Source organism: Dama dama, chromosome 1 (assembly GCF_033118175.1).
Source record: "Dama dama isolate Ldn47 chromosome 1, ASM3311817v1, whole genome shotgun sequence".
In the NCBI taxonomy this organism is placed as follows: Eukaryota; Metazoa; Chordata; class Mammalia; order Artiodactyla; family Cervidae; genus Dama; species Dama dama.
This window is the reverse complement of record NC_083681.1, coordinates 2,359,118-2,378,792: the sequence shown is the minus strand read 5'-3', so window position 1 is coordinate 2,378,792 and position 19,675 is coordinate 2,359,118.

Here is a 19,675-nt window from a genome sequence, read left to right as displayed (position 1 = left end):
TGGAATGGACACCGAGATGCTCTGACTCGAAGTAAGGCCGGATATCCCTGCAGTGAAGTGAATGCAGGCTCGTCTTGCATCTCCCAAGAAGAAGGGATGTCTGAATCCCCTGTGGAGACCACAGAGAATGACCTAGTTCTCCGCCTCATCGCGACCGGAGGCCTCACATCCTTTGAAAACTCGAGAGGTCCGCGGAGATCAATGCTTCCAAAGGAGATGATGCCTGACTCCTCTTGCAAAAGGATAGGAGTCCCAGGATCCTTGTGGCACGTGGAAAGGGACCCTAGGTCTCCCGCCTCACGTGGAGACGCGTCCCAATTGCCATGCCAAGACTCGAGGAGAATCCCGAGGTGTCCCTCGCACCTGGGCAGGAGTCCTGACGTCGCTGAACAAACACGTGTCTGGAAGGGCCCTCCCCGTCGTAACTCGAGAATATACCCCAGGTTCCGGCCGCAACTCGAGAAAAACCATGAGACTTCCCCCTCGCAGCGAGATGAGGCCCGATTCCCCTGCAATGCGTGCAGAGCAATTCCGTGTTCCACATCAAACATGAAAGGAGCCTTGATTTCCTTGATGGCACTCCAGAGAAAATCCAAGATCACTGTCTCAAGTCTAGAGGGATCCTGAGGTCACTGGAGCAACAGGAAAGGGCTCCGTGGACCCCAAATCAACCTGAGATGAGAGCTTAGTCCCTGGCTTCGACTCAAGAGGATTACCAACTTTCCACAAGCACCTCAAGAGGAGGTTCTCTCAGCTACAGGTATGTGAGAGGGACCCTGAGTTTGTGGCCTCAAGTAGAACGGACACCGAGATGCTCTGACTCGAAATAAGCCCGGATATCCCTGCAGTGAAGTGAATGCAGGCTCGTCTTGCAACTCCAAAGACGAAGGGATGACTGAATCCCCTGTGGAGACCACAGAGAAAGACCTAGTCCTCCGCCGCAACTTGACCAGAGACCTCACATTCTTTGAAAACTCGAGAGGTCCGAGGAGATGAATGCTTCCCAAGGAAACGATGCCTGACTCCTCTTGAAAGTGGATAGGAGTCCCAGGATCCCTGTGGCACGTGGAAAGGGACCCTGGGTCTCCCGCCTCACGTGGAGACGCGTCCCAATTGCCATGCCAAGACTCGAGGAGAATCCCGAGGTGTCCCTCGCACCTAGGCAGGAGTCCTGACGTCGCTGAACAAACACGTGTCTGGAAGGGCCCTCCCCGTCGTAACTCGAGAATATACCCCAGGTTCCGGCCGCAACTCGAGAAAAACCATGAGACTTCCCCCTCCCCGCGAGATGAGGCCCGATTCCCCTGCACTACGTGCAGAGCAATTCCGTGTTCCACATCAAACGTAAAGGAGCCTGATTTCCTTAATGGCACTCCAGAGAAAACCCAAGATCACTGTCTCAAGTCTAGAGGGATCCTGAGGTCATGGAGCAACACGAAAGGGCTCCGTGGACCCCAAATCAACAGGAGATGAGAGCTTAGTCCCTGGCTTCGACTCAAGAGGAATACCAACTTTCCACAAGCACCTCAAGAGGAGGCTTCTCTCAGCTACAGGTATGTGAGAGGGACCCTGAGTTTGTGGCCTCAAGTGGAATGGACACCGAGATGCTCTGACTCGAAGTAAGGCCGGATATCCCTGCAGTGAATTGAATGCAGGCTCCTCTTGCATCTCCCAAGACGAAGGGATGTCTGAATCCCCTGGGGAGACCACAGAGAAAGACCTAGTCCTCCACATCAACGCGACCGGAGGCCTCACATTCTTTGAAAACTCGAGAGGTCCGCGGAGATCAATGCTTCCAAAGGAGACGATGCCTGACTCCTCTTGAAAATGGATAGGAAGCCCAAGATCCCTGTGGCACGTGGAAAGGAACCCTGGGTCTCCCGCCTCACTTGGAGACGCGTCCCAAATGCCATGCCAAGACTCGAGGAGAATCCCGAGGTGTCCCTCGCACCTGGGCAGGAGTCCTGACGTCGCTGAACAAACACGTGTCTGGAAGGGCCCTCCCCGTCGTAATTCGAGAATATACCCCAGGTTCCGGCCGCAACTCGAGAAAAACCAAGAGACTTCCCCCTCGCCGCGAGATGAGGCCCGATTCCCCTGCACTGCGTGCAGAGCAATTCCGTGTTCCACATCAAACGTTAAAGGAGCCTTGATTTCCTTGATTGCACTCCAGAGAAAACCCAAGATCACTGTCTCAAGTCTAGAGGGATCCTGAGGTCACTGGAGCAACACGAAAGGGCTCCGTGGACCCCAAATCAACTCGAGATGATAGCTTAGTCCCTGGCTTCGACTCAAGAGGAATACCAACTTTCCACCAGCACCTCAAGAGGAGGCTTCTCTCAGCTACAGGTATGTGAGAGGGACCCTGAGTTTGTGGCCTCAAGTGGAATGGACACCGAGATGCTCTGACTCGAAGTAAGGCCGGATATCCCTGCAGTGAATTGAATGCAGGCTCGTCTTGCATCTCCCAAGACGAAGGGATGTCTGAATCCCCTGTGGAGACCACAGAGAAAGACTTAGTTCTCCGCATCATCGTGACCGGAGGCCTCACATCCTTTGAAAACTCGAGAGGTCCGCGGAGATCAATGCTTCCAAAGGAGACGATGCCTGACTCCTCTTGAAAATGGATAGGAGTCCCAGGATCCCTGTGGCACGTGGAAAGGGACCCTGGGTCTCCCGCCTCACGTGGAGACGCGTCCCAATTGCAATGCCAAGACTCGAGGAGAATACCGAGGTGTCCCTCTCACCTAGGTAGGAGTCCTGACGTCGCTGAACAAACACGTGTCTGGAAGGGCCCTCCCCGTCGTAACTCGAGAATATACCCCAGGTTCCGGCCGCAACTCGAGAAAAACCATGAGACTTCCCCCTCGCCGCGAGATGAGGCGCGATTCCCCTGCACTGCGTGCAGAGCAATTCCGTGTTCCACATCAAACGTGAAAGGAGCCTTGATTTCCTTGATGGCACTCCAGAGAAAACCCAAGATCACTGTCTCAAGTGTAGAGGGATCCTGAGGTCACTGGAGGAACACGAAAGGGCTCCATGGACCCCAAATCAACTCGAGATGAGAGCTTAGTCCCTGGCTTCGCCTCAAGAGGAATACCAACTTTCCACAAGCACCTCAAGAGGAGGCTTCTCTCAGCTACAGATATGTGAGAGGGACCCTGAGTTTGTGGCCTCAAGTGGAATGAACGCCGAGATGCTCTGACTCGAAGTAAGGCCGGATATCCCTGCAGTGAATTGAATGCATGCTCGTCTTGCATCTCCGAAGACGAAGGGATGTCTGAATCCCCTGTGGAGACCACAGAGAAAGACCTAGTTCTCCGCATCATCGTGACCGGAGGCCTCACATCCTTTGAAAACTCGAGAGGTCCGCGGAGATCAATGCTTCCAAAGGAGACGATGCCTGACTCCTCTTGAAAATGGATAGGAGTCCCAGGATCCCTGTGGCACGTGGAAAGGGACCCTGGGTCTCCCTCCTCACGTGGAGACGCGTCCCAAATGCCATGCCAAGACTCGAGGAGAATCCCGAGGTGTCCCTCGCACCTAGGCAGGAGTCCTGACGTCGCTGAACAAACACGTGTCTGGAAGGGCCCTCCCCGTCGTAACTCGAGAATATACACCAGGTTCCGGCCGCAACTCGAGAAAAACCAAGAGACTTCCCCCTCGCCGCGAGATGAGGCCCGATTCCCCTGCACTGCGTGCAGAACAATTCCTTGTTCCACATCAAACGTGAAAGGAGCCTTGATTTCCTTGATTGCACTCCAGAGAAAACCCAAGATCACTGTCTCAAGTCTAGAGGGATCCTGAGGTCACTGGAGCAACACGAACGGGCTCTGTGGACCCCAAATCAACTCGAGATGAGAGCTTAGTCCCTGGCTTCGAATCAAGAGGAATACCAACTTTCCACAAGCACCTCAAGAGGAGGCTTCTCTCAGCTACAGGTATGAGAGAGGGACCCTGAGTTTGTGGCCTCAAGTGGAATGGACACCGAGATGCTCTGACTCGAAATAAGGCCGGATATCCCTGCAGTGAATTGAATGCAGGCTCGTCTTGCATCTCCCAAGACGAAGGGATGTCTGAATCCCCTGTGGAGACCACAGAGAAAGACCTAGTCCTCCGCCTCAACGCGACCGGAGGCCTCACATCCTTTGAAAACTCGAGAGGTCCACGAAGATCAATGCTTCCAAAGGAGACGATGCCTGACTCCTCTTGAAAATGGATAGGAGTCCCAGGATCCCTGTGGCACGTGGAAAGGGACCCTGGGTCTCCCGCCTCACGTGGAGACGCGTCCCAATTGCCATGCCAAGACTCGAGGAGAATCCCGAGGTGTCCCTCGCACCTGGGCAGGAGTCCTGACGTCGCTGAACAAACACGTGTCTGGAAGGGCCCTCCCCGTCGTAACTCGAGAATATACCCCAGGTTCCGGCCGCAACTCGAGAAAAACCATGAGACTTCCCCCTCGCCGCGAGATGAGGACCGATTCCCCTGCACTGTGTGCAGAGCAATTCTGTGTTCCACATCAAACGTGAAAGGAGCCTTGATTTCCTTGATGGCACTCCAGAGAAAACCCAAGATCACTGTCTCAAGTCTAGAGGGATCCTGAGGTCACTGGAGCAACACGAAAGGGCTCCGTGGACCACAAATCAACTCGAGATGAGAGCTTAGTCCCTGGCTTCGACTCAAGAGGAATACCAACTTTCCACAAGCACCTCAAGAGGAGGCTTTTGTCAGCTACAGGTATGTGAGAGGGACCCTGAGTTTGTGGCCTCAAGTGGAATGGACACCGAGATGCTCTGACTTGAAGTAAGGCCGGATATCCCTGCAGTGAATTGAATGCAGGCTCGTCTTGCATCTCCCAAGACGAAGGGATGTCTGAATCCCCTGTGGAAACCACAGAGAAAGACCTAGTTCTCCGCCTCATCGCGAACGGAGGCCTCACATCCTTTGAAAACTCGAGAGGTCAGCGCAGAACAAAGCTTCCAAAGGAGACGAATCCTGACTCATCTTGAAAATGGATAGGAGTCCCAGGATCCCTGTGGCACGTGGAAAGGGACCCTGGGTCTCCCGCCTCACGTGGAGACGCGTTCCAATTGCCATGCCAAGACTCGAGGAGAATCCCGAGGTGTCCCTTGCACCTGGGCAGGAGTCCTGACGTCGCTGAACAAACACGTGTCTGGAAGGGCCCTCCCCGTCGTAATTCGAGAATATACCCCAGGTTCCGGCCGCAACTCGAGAAAAACCATGAGACTTCCCCCTCGCCGCGAGATGAGGCCCGATTCCCCTGCACTGCGTGCAGAGCAATTCCGTGTTCCACATCAAACGTTAAAGGAGCCTTGATTTCCTTGATTGCACTCCAGAGAAAACCCAAGATCACTGTCTCAAGTCTAGAGGGATCCTGAGGTCACTGGAGCAACACGAAAGGGCTCCGTGGACCCCAAATCAACTCGAGATGATAGCTTAGTCCCTGGCTTCGACTCAAGAGGAATACCAACTTTCCACCAGCACCTCAAGAGGAGGCTTCTCTCAGCTACAGGTATGTGAGAGGGACCCTGAGTTTGTGGCCTCAAGTGGAATGGACACCGAGATGCTCTGACTCGAAGTAAGGCCGGATATCCCTGCAGTGAATTGAATGCAGGCTCGTCTTGCATCTCCCAAGACGAAGGGATGTCTGAATCCCCTGTGGAGACCACAGAGAAAGACTTAGTTCTCCGCATCATCGTGACCGGAGGCCTCACATCCTTTGAAAACTCGAGAGGTCCGCGGAGATCAATGCTTCCAAAGGAGACGATGCCTGACTCCTCTTGAAAATGGATAGGAGTCCCAGGATCCCTGTGGCACGTGGAAAGGGACCCTGGGTCTCCCGCCTCACGTGGAGACGCGTCCCAATTGCAATGCCAAGACTCGAGGAGAATACCGAGGTGTCCCTCTCACCTAGGTAGGAGTCCTGACGTCGCTGATCAAACACGTGTCTGGAAGGGCCCTCCCCGTCGTAACTCGAGAATATACCCCAGGTTCCGGCCGCAACTCGAGAAAAACCATGAGACTTCCCCCTCGCCGCGAGATGAGGCGCGATTCCCCTGCACTGCGTGCAGAGCAATTCCGTGTTCCACATCAAACGTGAAAGGAGCCTTGATTTCCTTGATGGCACTCCAGAGAAAACCCAAGATCACTGTCTCAAGTCTAGAGGGATCCTGAGGTCACTGGAGCAACACGAAAGGGCTCCATGGACCCCAAATCAACTCGAGATGAGAGCTTAGTCCCTGGCTTCGCCTCAAGAGGAATACCAACTTTCCACAAGCACCTCAAGAGGAGGCTTCTCTCAGCTACAGATATGTGAGAGGGACCCTGAGTTTGTGGCCTCAAGTGCAATGAACGCCGAGATGCTCTGACTCGAAGTAAGGCCGGATATCCCTGCAGTGAATTGAATGCAGGCTCGTCTTGCATCTCCGAAGACGAAGGGATGTCTGAATCCCCTGTGGAGACCACAGAGAAAGACCTAGTTCTCCGCATCATCGTGACCGGAGGCCTCACATCCTTTGAAAACTCGAGAGGTCCGCGGAGATCAATGCTTCCAAAGGAGACGATGCCTGACTCCTCTTGAAAATGGATAGGAGTCCCAGGATCCCTGTGGCACGTGGAAAGGGACCCTGGGTCTCCCACCTCACGTGGAGACGCGTCCCAAATGCCATGCCAAGACTCGAGGAGAATCCCGAGGTGTCCCTCGCACCTAGGCAGGAGTCCTGACGTCGCTGAACAAACACGTGTCTGGAAGGGCCCTCCCCGTCGTAACTCGAGAATATACACCAGGTTCCGGCCGCAACTCGAGAAAAACCAAGAGACTTCCCCCTCGCCGCGAGATGAGGCCCGATTCCCCTGCACTGCGTGCAGAACAATTCCTTGTTCCACATCAAACGTGAAAGGAGACTTGATTTCCTTGATTGCACTCCAGAGAAAACCCAAGATCACTGTCTCAAGTCTAGAGGGATCCTGAGGTCACTGGAGCAACACGAAAGGGCTCTGTGGACCCCAAATCAACTCGAGATGAGAGCTTAGTCCCTGGCTTCGACTCAAGAGGAATACCAACTTTCCACAAGCACCTCAAGAGGAGGCTTCTCTCAGCTACAGGTATGAGAGAGGGACCCTGAGTTTGTGGCCTCAAGTGGAATGGACACCGAGATGCTCTGACTCGAAATAAGGCCGGATATCCCTGCAGTGAATTGAATGCAGGCTCGTCTTGCATCTCCCAAGACGAAGGGATGTCTGAATCCCCTGTGGAGACCACAGAGAAAGACCTAGTCCTCCGCCTCAACGCGACCGGAGGCCTCACATCCTTTGAAAACTCGAGAGGTCCACGGAGATCAATGCTTCCAAAGGAGACGATGCCTGACTCCTCTTGAAAATGGATAGGAGTCCCAGGATCCCTGTGGCACGTGGAAAGGGACCCTGGGTCTCCCGCCTCACGTGGAGACGCGTCCCAATTGCCATGCCAAGACTCGAGGAGAATCCCGAGGTGTCCCTCGCACCTGGGCAGGAGTCCTGACGTCGCTGAACAAACACGTGTCTGGAAGGGCCCTCCCCGTCGTAACTCGAGAATATACCCCAGGTTCCGGCCGCAACTCGAGAAAAACCATGAGACTTCCCCCTCGCCGCGAGATGAGGACCGATTCCCCTGCACTGTGTGCAGAGCAATTCTGTGTTCCACATCAAACGTGAAAGGAGCCTTGATTTCCTTGATGGCACTCCAGAGAAAACCCAAGATCACTGTCTCAAGTCTAGAGGGATCCTGAGGTCACTGGAGCAACACGAAAGGGCTCCGTGGACCACAAATCAACTCGAGATGAGAGCTTAGTCCCTGGCTTCGACTCAAGAGGAATACCAACTTTCCACAAGCACCACAAGAGGAGGCTTTTGTCAGCTAAAGGTATGTGAGAGGGACCCTGAGTTTGTGGCCTCAAGTGGAATGGACACCGAGATGCTCTGACTTGAAGTAAGGCCGGATATCCCTGCAGTGAATTGAATGCAGGCTCGTCTTGCATCTCCCAAGACGAAGGGATGTCTGAATCCCCTGTGGAAACCACAGAGAAAGACCTAGTTCTCCGCCTCATCGCGAACGGAGGCCTCACATCCTTTGAAAACTCGAGAGGTCAGCGCAGAACAAAGCTTCCAAAGGAGACGAATCCTGACTCATCTTGAAAATGGATAGGAGTCCCAGGATCCCTGTGGCACGTGGAAAGGGACCCTGGGTCTCCCGCCTCACGTGGAGACGCGTCCCAATTGCCATGCCAAGACTCGAGGAGAATCCCGAGGTGTCCCTCACACCTAGGCAGGAGTCCTGCCGTCGCTGAACAAACACGTGTCTGGAAGGGCCCTCCCCGTCATAACTCGAGAATATACTCCAGGTTCCGGCCGCAACTCGAGAAAAACCATGAGACTTCCCCCTCGCCGCGAGATGAGGCCCGATTCCCCTTCACTTCGTGCAGAGCAATTCCGTGTTCCACATCAAACGTGTAAGGAGCCTTGATTTCCTTGATGGCACTCCAGAGAAAACCCAAGATCACTGTCTCAAGTCTAGAGCAATCCTGAGGTCACTGGAGCAACACGAAAGGGCTCCGTGGACCCCAAATCACCTCGAGATGAGAGCTTAGTCCCTGGCTTCGACTCAAGAGGAATACCAACTTTCCACAAGCACCTCAAGAGGAGGCTTCTCTCAGCTACAGGTATGTGAGAGGGACCCTGAGTTTGTGGCCTCAAGTGGAATGGACACCGAGATGCTCTGACTCGAAGTAAGGCCAGATATCCCTGCAGTGAATTGAATGCAGGCTCGTCTTGCAGCTCCGAAGACGAAGGGATGTCTGAATCCCCTGTAGAGACCACAGAGAAAAACCTAGTTCTCCGCCTCATCGCGACCGGAGGCCTCACATCCTTTGAAAACTCGAGAGGTGCGCGCAGAACAAAGCTTCCAAAGGAGACGAAGCCTGACTCATCTTGAAAATGGATAGGAGTCCCAGGATCCGTGTGGCACGTGGAAAGGGACCCTGGGTCTCCGCCTCAGGTGGAGACGCGTCCCAATTGCCATGCCAAGACTCGAGGAGAATCCCGAGGTGTCCCTCGCACCTAGGCAGGAGTCCTGACGTCGCTGAACAAACACGTGTCTGGAAGGGCCCTCCCCGTCGTAACTCGAGAATATACCCCAGGTTCTGGCGGCAACTCGAGAAAAACTATGAGACTTCCACACGCCGCGAGATGAGGCCCGATTCCCCTGCACTGCGTGCAGAGCAATTCCGTGTTCCACATCAAACGTGAAAGGAGCCTTGATTTCCTTGATGGCACTCGAGAGAAAACCCAAGATCACTGTCTCAAGTCTAGAGGGATCCTGAGGTCACTGGAGCAACACAAAAGGGCTCCGTGGACCCCAAATCAACTCGAGATGAGAGCTTAGTCCCTGGCTTCGACTCAAGAGGAATACCAAATTTCCACAAGCACATCAAGAGGAGGCTTTTCTCAGCTACAGGTATGTGAGAGGGACCCTGAGTTTGTGGCCTCAAGTGGAATGGACACCGAGATGCTCTGACTTGAAGTAAGGCCGGATATCCCTGGAGTGAATTGAATGCAGGCTAGTCTTGCATCCCCCAAGACGAAGGGATGTCTGAATCCCCTGCGGAGACCACAGAGAAAGACCTAGTCCTCCGCCTCAACGCGAACGGAGGCCTCACATCCTTTGAAAACTCGAGAGGTACGCGGAGATCAATGCTTCCAAAGGAGACGATGCCTGACTCCTCTTGAAAATGGATAGGAGTCCCAGGATCCCTGTGGCACGTGGAAAGGGACACTGGGTCTCGCGCCTCACGTGGAGCCGCGTCCCAATTGCCATGCCAAGACTCGAGGAGAATCCCGAGTTGTCCCTCGCACCTAGGCAGGAGTCCTGACGTCGCTGAACAAACACGTGTCTGGAAGGGCCCTCCCCGTCGTTACTCGAGAATATACCCCAGGTTCCGGCCTCAACTCGAGAAAAACCATGAGACTTCCCCCTCGCCGCGAGTTGAGCCCCGATTCGACTGCACTGCGTGCAGAGCAATTCCGTGTTCCACATCAAACATGAAAGCATCCTTGATTTCCTTGATGGCACTCCAGAGAAAACCCAAGATCATTGTCTCAAATCTAGAGAGATCCTGAGGTCACTGGAGCAACACGAAAGGGCTCCGTGGACCCCAAATCAACTCGAGATGAGAGCTTTTCACTGGCTTCGACTCAAGAGGAATACCAACTTTCCACAAGCACCTCAAGAGGAGGCTTCTCTCAGCTACAGGTATGTGAGAGGGACCGTGAGTTTGTGGCCTCAAGTGGAATGGACACCGAGATGCTCTGACTCGAACTAAGGCCGGATATCCCTGCAGTGAATTGAATGCAGGCTCGTCTTGCATCTCCCAAGACGAAGGGATGTCTGAATCCCCTGTGGAGACCACAGAGAAAGACCTAGTTCTCGGCCTCATCGCGACCGGAGACCTCACATCCTTTGAAAACTCGAGAGGTCAGCGCAGAACAAAGCTTCCAAAGGAGACGAAGCCTGACTCATCTTGAAAATGGATAGGAGTCCCAGGATCCCTGTGGCACGTGGAAAGGGACCCTGGGTCTCCCGCCTCACGTGGAGACGCGTCCCAATTGCCATGCCAAGACTCGAGGAGAATCCCGAGGTGTCCCTCGCACCTAGGCAGGAGACCTGACGTTGCTGAACAAACACGTGTCTGGAAGGGCCCTCCCCGTCGTAACTCGAGAATATACCCCAGGTTCCGGCCGCAACTCGAGAAAAACCATGAGACTTCCAGCTCGCCGCGAGATGAGGCCCAATTCCCCTGCACTGCATGCAGAGCAATTCCGTGTTCCACATCAAACGTGAAAGGAGCCTTGATTTCCTTGATGGCACTCCAGAGAAAACCCAAGATCACTGTCTGAAGTCTACAGGGATCCTGAGGTCACTGGAGCAACACGAAAGAGCTCCGTGGACCCCAAATCAACTCGAGATGAGAGCTTAGTCCCTGGCTTCGACTCAAGAGGAATACCAACTTTCCACAAGCACCTCAAGAGGAGGATTCTCTCAGCTACAGGTATGTGAGAGGGACCCTGAGTTTGTGGCTTCAAGTGGAATGGACACCGAGATGCTCTGACTCGAAGTAAGGCCGGATATCCCTGCAGTGAATTGAATGCAGGCTCGTCTTGCATCTCCCAAGACGAAGGGATGTCTGAATCCCCTGTGGAGACCCCAGAGAAAGTCCTAGTCCTCCGCCTCATAGCGACCGGAGGCATCACATCCTTTGAAAACTCGAGAGGTCTGCGGAGATCAATGCTTCCAAAGGAGACGATGCCTGACTCCTTTTGAAATTGGATAGAAGTCCCAGGATCACTGTGGCACGTGGAAAGGGACACTGGGTCTCCCGCCTCACGTAGAGACGCGTCCCAATTGCCATGCCAATACTCGAGGAGAATCCCGAGGTGTCCCTCGCACCTAGGCAGGAGTCCTGACGTCGCTGAACAAACACGTGTCAGGAAGGGCCCTCCCCGTCGTAACTCGAGAATATACCCCAGGTTCCGGCCGCAACTCGAGAAAAACCATGAGACTTCCCCCTCGCCGCGAGATGAGGCCCGATTCCCCTGCACTGCGTGCAGAGCAATTCCGTATTCCACATCAAAATTGAAAGGAGCCTTGATTTCCTTGATGGCACTCCAGAGAAAACCCAAGATCACTGTCTCAAGTCTAGAGGGATCCTGAGGTCACTGGAGCAACACGAAAGGGCTTCGTGGACCCCAAATCAACTCGAGATGAGAGCTTAGTCCCTGGCATCGACTCAAGAGGAATACCAACTTTCCACAAGCACCTCAAGAGGAGGCTTCTCTCAGCTACAGGTATGTGAGAGGGACCCTGAGTTTGTGGCCTCAAGTGGAATGGACACCGAGATGCTCTGACTCGAAGTAAGGCCGGATATCCCTGCAGTGAATTGAATGCAGGCTCGTCTTGCATCTCCCAAGACGAAGGGATGTCTGAATCCCCTGTGGAGACCACAGAGAAAGACCTAGTCCTTCGCCTCAACGCGACCGGAGGCCTCACATCCTTTGAAAACTCGAGAGGTCCGCGGAGATCAATGCTTCCAAAGGAGACGATGCCTGACTCCTCTTGAAAATGGATAGGAGTCCCAGGATCCCTGTGGCACGTGGAAAGAGACCCTGGGTCTCCCGCCTCACGTGGAGACGCGTCCCAATTGCCATGCCAAGACTCGAGGAGAATCCCGAGGTGTCCCTCGCACCTAGGCAGGAGTCCTGATGTCGCTGAACAAACACGTGTCTGGAAGGGCCTTCCCCGTCGTAACTCGAGAATATACACCAGGTTCTGGTCGCAACTCGAGAAAAACCATGAGACTTCCCCCTCGCCGCGAGATGAGGCCCGATTCCCCTGCACTGCGTGCAGAGCAATTCCGTGTTCCACATCAAACGTGAAAGGAGCCTTGATTTCCTTGATGGCACTCCAGAGAAAACCCAAGATCACTGTCTCAAGTCTAGAGGGATCCTGAGGTCACTGGAGCAACACGAAAGGGCTCCGTGGATCCCAAATCAACTCGAGATGATAGCTTAGTCCCTGGCTTCGACTCAAGAGGAATACCGACTTTCCACAAGCACCTCAAGAGGAGGCTTATCTCAGCCACAGGTATGTGAGAAGGACCCTCAGTTTCTGGCCTCAAGTGGAATGGACACCGAGATGCTCTGACTCGAAGTAAGGCCGGATATCCCTGCAGTGAATTGGATGCAGGCTCGTTTTACATCTCCCAAGACGTAGGGATGCCTGAATCCCCTGTGGAGACCACAGAGAAAGACCTAGTCCTCCGCCTCAACGCGACCGGAGGCCTCACATCCTTTGAAAACTCGAGAGGTCCGCTGAGATCAATGCTTGCAAAGGAGACGATGCCTGACTCCTCTTGAAAATGGGTAGGCGTCCCAGGATCCCTGTGACACGTGGAAAGGGACCCTTGGTCTCCCGCCTCACGTGGAGACGCGTCCCAATTGCCATGCCAAGAATCGCGGAGAATCCCGAGGTGTCCCTCGCACCTAGGCAGGAGTCCTGACGTCGCTGAACAAACACGTGTCTGGAAGGGCCCTCCCCGTCGTAACTCGAGAATATACCCCAGGTTCCGGCCGCAACTCGAGAAAAACCATGAGACTTCCCCCTCGCCGCGAGATGAGGCCCGATTCACCTGCACTGCGTGCAGAGCAATTCCGAGTTCCACATCTAGCCTGAAAGGAGCCTAGATTTCCTTGATGGCACTCCAGAGAAAACCCAAGATCACTCTCTCAAGTCTAGAGGGATCCTGAGGTCACTATACCAACACGAAAGGGTTCCGTGGACCCCAAATCAACTCGAGATGAGAGCTTAGTCCCTGGCTTCGACTCAAGAGGAATACCAACTTTCCACAAGCACCTCAAGAGGAGGCTTCTCTCAGCTACAGGTATGTGAGAGGGACCCTGAATTTGTGGCCTCAAGTGTAATGGACACCGAGATGCTCTGACTCGAAGTAAGGCCGGATATTCCTCCAGTGAATTGAATGCAGGCTCGTCTTGCATCTCCCAAGACGAAGGGATGTCTGAATCCCCTGTGGAGACGACAGAGAAAGACCTATTCCTCCGCCTCATCGCGACCGGAGGCCTCACATCCTTTGAAAACTCGAGAGGTCTGCGGAGATCATTGCTTCCAAAGAGACGTTGCCTGACTCCTCTTGAAAATGGATAGGAGTCCCAGGATCCCTGTGGCACGTCGAAAGGGACCCTGGGTCTCCCGCCTCACGTGGAGATGCGTCCCAATTGCCATGCCAAGACTCGTGGAGAATCCCGAGGTGTACCTCGCACCTAGGCAGGAGTCCTGACGTCGCTGAACAAACACGTGTCTGGAAGGGCCCTCCCCGTCGTAACTCGAGAATATACTCCAGGTTCCGGCCGCAACTCGAGAAAAACCATGAGACTTCCCCCTCGAAGTGAGATGAGGCCCGATTCCCCAGCACTGCATGCAGAGCAATCCGTGTTCCACATCAAACGTGAAAGGAGCCTTGATTTCCTTGATGGCACTCCAGAGAAAACCCAAGATCACTGTCTCAAGTCTAGAGGGATCCTGAGGTCACTGGAGCAACACGAAAGGGCTCCGTGGACCCCAAATCAACTCGAGATGAGAGCTTAGTCCCTGGCTTCGACTCAAGTGGAATACCAACTTTCCACAAGCACCTCAAGAGGAGGCTTCTCTCAGCTACAGGTATGTGAGAGGGACCCTGAGTTTGTGGCCTCAAGTGGAATGGACACCGAGATGCTCTGACTCGAAGTAAGGCCGGATATCCCTGCAATGAATTGAATGCAGGCTCCTCTTGCATCTCCCAAGACGAAGGGTTGTCTGAATCCCCTGTGGAGACCACAGAGAAAGACCTAGTCCTCCGCCTTAACGCGAACGGAGGCCTCACATCCTTTGAAAACTCGAGAGGTCCGCGGAGATCAATGCTTCCAAAGGACACGATGCCTGACTCCTCTTGAAAATGGATAGGAGTACCAGGATCCCTGTGGCACGTGGAAAGGGACCCTGGGTCTTCCGCCTCAGGTGGAGACTCGTCCCAATTGCCATGCCAAGACTCGAGGAGAATCCCGAGGTGTCCCTCGCACCTAGGCAGGAGTCCTGACGTCGCTGAACAAACACGTGTCTGGAAGGTCCCTCCCCGTCGTAACTCGAGAATATACCCCAGGTTCCGGCCGGAACTCAAGAAAAACCAAGAGACTTCCCCCTCGCCGCGAGATGCGGCCCGATTCCCCTGCACTGAGTGCAGATCAATTCCGTGTTCCACATCAAACGTGAAAGGAGCCTTGATTTCCTTGATGGCACTCCAGGGAAAACCCAAGATCACTGTCTCAAGTCCAGAGGGATCCTGAGGTCACTGGAGCAATACGAAAGGACTCCGTGGACCCCAAATCAACTCGAGATGAGAGCTTAGTCCCTGGCTTCGACTCAAGAGGAATACCAACTTTCCACAACCACCTCAAGAGGAGGCTTCTCTCAGCTAGAGGTATGTGAGAGGACCCTGAGTTTGTGGCCTCAAGTGGAATGGACACCGAGATGCTCTGACTCGAAGTAAGGCCAGATATCCCTGCAGTGAATTGAATGCAGGCTCGTCTTGCATCTCCCAAGACGAAGGGATGTCTGAATCCCCTGTGGAGACCACAGAGAAAGACCTAGTTCTCCGCCTCATCGCGACCGGAGGCCTCACATCCTTTGAAAACTCGAGAGGTACGCGCAGAACAATGCTTCCAAAGGAGACGATGCCTGACTCCTCTTGAAAATGGATAGGAGTCCCAGGATCCCTGTGGCACGTGGAAAGGGACCCTGGGTCTCCCGCCTCATGTGGAGACGCGTCCCAATTGCCATGCCAAGACTCGAGGAGAATCCCGAGGTGTCCCTCGCACCTGGGCAGGAGTCCTGACGTCGCTGAACAAACACGTGTCTGGAAGGGCCCTCCCCGTCGTAACTCGAGAATATACCCCAGGTTCCGGCCGCAACTCGAGAAAAACCATGAGACTTCCCCCTCGCTGCGAGATGAGGACCGATTCCCCTGCACTGTGTGCAGAGCAATTCTGTGTTCCACATCAAACGTGAAAGGAGCCTTGATTTCCTTGATGACACTCCAGAGAAAACCCAAGATCACTGTCTCAAGTCTAGAGGGATCCTGAGGTCACTGGAGCAACACGAAAGGGTTCCGTGGACCACAAATCAACTCGAGATGAGAGCTTAGTCCCTGGCTTCGCCTCAAGAGGAATACCAACTTTCCACAAGCACCTCAAGAGGAGGCTTTTGTCAGCTACAGGTGTGAGAGGGACCCTGAGTTTGTGGCCTCAAGTGGAATGGACACCGAGATGCTCTGACTTGAAGTAAGGCCGGATATGCCTGCAGTGAATTGAATGCAGGCTCCTCTTGCATCTCCCAAGACGAAGGGATGTCTGAATCCCCTGTGGAGACCACAGAGAAAGACCTAGTCCTCCACATCAACGCGACCGGAGGCCTCACATCCTTTGAAAACTCGAGAGGTCCGCGGAGATCAATGCTTCCAAAGAAGACGATGCCTGACTCCTCTTGAAAATGGATAGGAAGCCCAAGATCCCTGTGGCACGTGGAAAGGAACCCTGGGTCTCCCGCCTCACGTGGAGACGCGTCCCAAATGCCATGCCAAGACTCGAGGAGAATCCCGAGGTATCCCTCGCACCTGGGCAGGAGTCCTGACGTCGCTGAACAAACACGTGTCTGGAAGGGCCCTCCCCGTCGTAATTCGAGAATATACCCCAGGTTCCGGCCGCAACTCGAGAAAAACCAAGAGACTTCCCCCTCGCCGCGAGATGAGGCCCGATTCCCCTGCACTGCGTGCAGAGCAATTCCGTGTTCCACATCAAACGTTAAAGGAGCCTTGATTTCCTTGATTGCACTCCAGAGAAAACCCAAGATCACTGTCTCAAGTCTAGAGGGATCCTGAGGTCACTGGAGCAACACGAAAGGACTCCGTGGACCCCAAATCAACTCGAGATGATAGCTTAGTCCCTGGCTTCGACTCAAGAGGAATACCAACTTTCCACCAGCACCTCAAGAGGAGGCTTCTCTCAGCTACAGGTATGTGAGAGGGACCCTGAGTTTGTGGCCTCAAGTGGAATGGACACCGAGATGCTCTGACTCGAAGTAAGGCCGGATATCCCTGCAGTGAATTGAATGCAGGCTCGTCTTGCATCTCCCAAGACGAAGGGATGTCTGAATCCACTGTGGAGACCACAGAGAAAGACTTAGTTCTCCGCTTCATCGTGAACGGAGGCCTCACATCCTTTGAAAACTCGAGAGGTCCGCTTAGATCAATGCTTCCAAAGGAGACGATGCCTGACTCCTCTTGAAAATGGATAGGAGTCCCAGGATCCCTGTGGCACGTGGAAAGGGACCCTGGGTCTCCCGCCTCACGTGGAGACGCGTCCCAATTGCAATGCCAAGACTCGAGGAGAATCCCGAGGTGTCCCTCTCACCTAGGTAGGAGTCCTGACGTCGCTGAACAAACACGTGTCTGGAAGGGCCCTCCCCGTCGTAACTCGAGAATATATCCCAGGTTCCGGCCGCAACTCGAGAAAAACCATGAGACTTCCCCCTCGCCGCGAGATGAGCCGCGATTCCCCTGCACTGCGTGCAGAGCAATTCCGTGTTCCACATCAAACGTGAAAGGAGCCTTGATTTCCTTGATGGCACTCCAGAGAAAACCCAAGATCACTGTCTCAAGTCTAGAGGGATCCTGAGGTCACTGTAGCAAAAAGAAAGGGCTCCGTGGACCCCAAATCAACTCGAGATGAGAGCTTAGTCCCTGGCTTCGACTCAAGAGGAATACCAACTATCCACAAGCCCCTGAAGAGTTGGCTTCTCTCAGCCACAGGTATGTGAGAAGGACCCTGAGTTTGTGGCCTCAAGTGGAATGGACACCGAGATGCTCTGACTCGAAGTAAGGCCGGATATCCCTGCAGTGAATTGAATGCAGGCTCGTCTTGCATCTCCCAAGACGAAGGGATGCCTGAATCCCCTGTGGAGACCACAGAGAAAGACCTAGTCCTCCGCCTCAACGCGACCGGAGGCCTCACATCCTTTGAAAACTCGAGAGGTCCGCGGAGATCAATGCTTCCAAAGGAGACGATGCCTGACTCCTCTTGAAAATGGATAGGAGTCCCAGGATCCCTGTGGCACGTGGAAAGGGACCCTGGGTCTCCCGCCTCACGTGGAGACGCGTCCCAATTGCCATGCCAAGAATCGCGGAGAATCCTGAGGTGTCCCTCGCACCTAGGCAGGAGTCCTGACGTCGCTGAACAAACACGTGTCTGGAAGGGCCCTCCCCGTCGTAACTTGAGAATATACCCCAGGTTCCGGCCGCAACTCGAGAAAAACCATGAGACTTCCCCCTCGCCGCGAGATGAGGCCCGATTCCCCTGCACTGCGTGCAGAGCAATTCCGAGTTCCACATCTAGCCTGAAAGGAGCCTAGATTTCCTTGATGGCACTCCAGAGAAAACCCAAGATCACTGTCTCAAGTCTAGAGGGATCCTGAGGTCACTATACCAACACGAAAGTGTTCTGTGGACCCCAAATCAACTCGAGAGAGAGCTTAGTCCCTGGCTTCGACTCAAGAGGAATACCAACTTTCCACAAGCACCTCAAGAGGAGGCTTCTCTCAGCTACAGGTATGTGAGAGGGACCCTGAATTTGTGGCCTCAAGTGTAATGGAAACCAAGATGTTCTGACTCGAAGTAAGGCCGGATATCCCTGCAGTGAATTGAATGCAGGCTCGTCTTGCATCTCCCAAGACGAAGGGATGTCTGAATCCCCTGTGGAGACCACAGAGAAAGACCTAGTCCTCCGCCTCATTGTGACCGGAGGCCTCACATCCTTTGAAAACTCGAGAGGTCTGCGGAGATCAATGCTGCCAAAGGAGACGATGCCTGACTCCTTTTGAAAATGGATAGAAGTCCCAGGATCCCTGTGGCACGTGGAAAGGGACCCTTGGTCTCCCGCCTCACGTGGAGACGCGTCCCAATTGCCATGCCAATACTCGAGGAGAATCCCGAGGTGTCCCTCGCACCTAGGCAGGAGTCCTGACGTCGCTGAACAAACACGTGTCTGGAAGGGCCCTCCCCGTCGTAACTCGAGAATATACTCCAGGTTCCAGCCGCAACTCGAGAAAAACCATGAGACTTCCCCCTCGAAGTGAGATGAGGCCCGATTCCCCAGCACTGCATGCAGAGCAATTCGTGTTCCACATCAAACGTGAAAGGAGCCTTGATTTCCTTGATGGCACTCCAGAGAAAACCCAAGATCACTGTCTCAAGTCTAGAGGGATCCTGAGGTCACTGGAGCAACACGAAAGGGCTCCGTGGACCCCAAATCAACTCGAGATGAGAGCTTAGTCCCTGGCTTCGACTCAAGAGGAATACCAACTTTCCACAAGCACCTCAAGAGGAGGCTTCTCTCAGCTACAGGTATGTGAGAGGGACCCTGAGTTTGTGGCCTCAAGTGGAATGGACACCGAGATGCTCTGACTCGAAGTAAGGCCGGATATCCCTGCAATGAATTGAATGCAGGCTCCTCTTGCATTTCCCAAGACGAAGGGTTGGCTGAATCCCCTGTGGAGACCACAGAGAAAGACCTAGTCCTCCGCCTTAACGCGAACGGAGGCCTCACATCCTTTGAAAACTCGAGAGGTCCGCGGAGATCAATGCTTCCAAAGGACACGATGCCTGACTCCTCTTGAAAATGGATAGGAGTACCAGGATCCCTGTGGCACGTGGAAAGGGACACTGGGTCTTCCGCCTCAGGTGGAGACTCGTCCCAATTGCCATGCCAAGACTCGAGGAGAATCCCGAGGTGTCCCTCGCACCTAGGCAGGAGTCCTGACGTCGCTGAACAAACACGTGTCTGGAAGGGCCCTCCCCGTCGTAACTCGAGAATATACCCCAGGTTCCGGCCGGAACTCAAGAAAAACCAAGAGACTTCCCCCTCGCCGCGAGATGTGGCCCGATTCCCCTGCACTGAGTGCAGATCAATTCCGTGTTCCACATCAAACGTGAAAGGAGCCTTGATTTCCTTGATGGCACTCGAG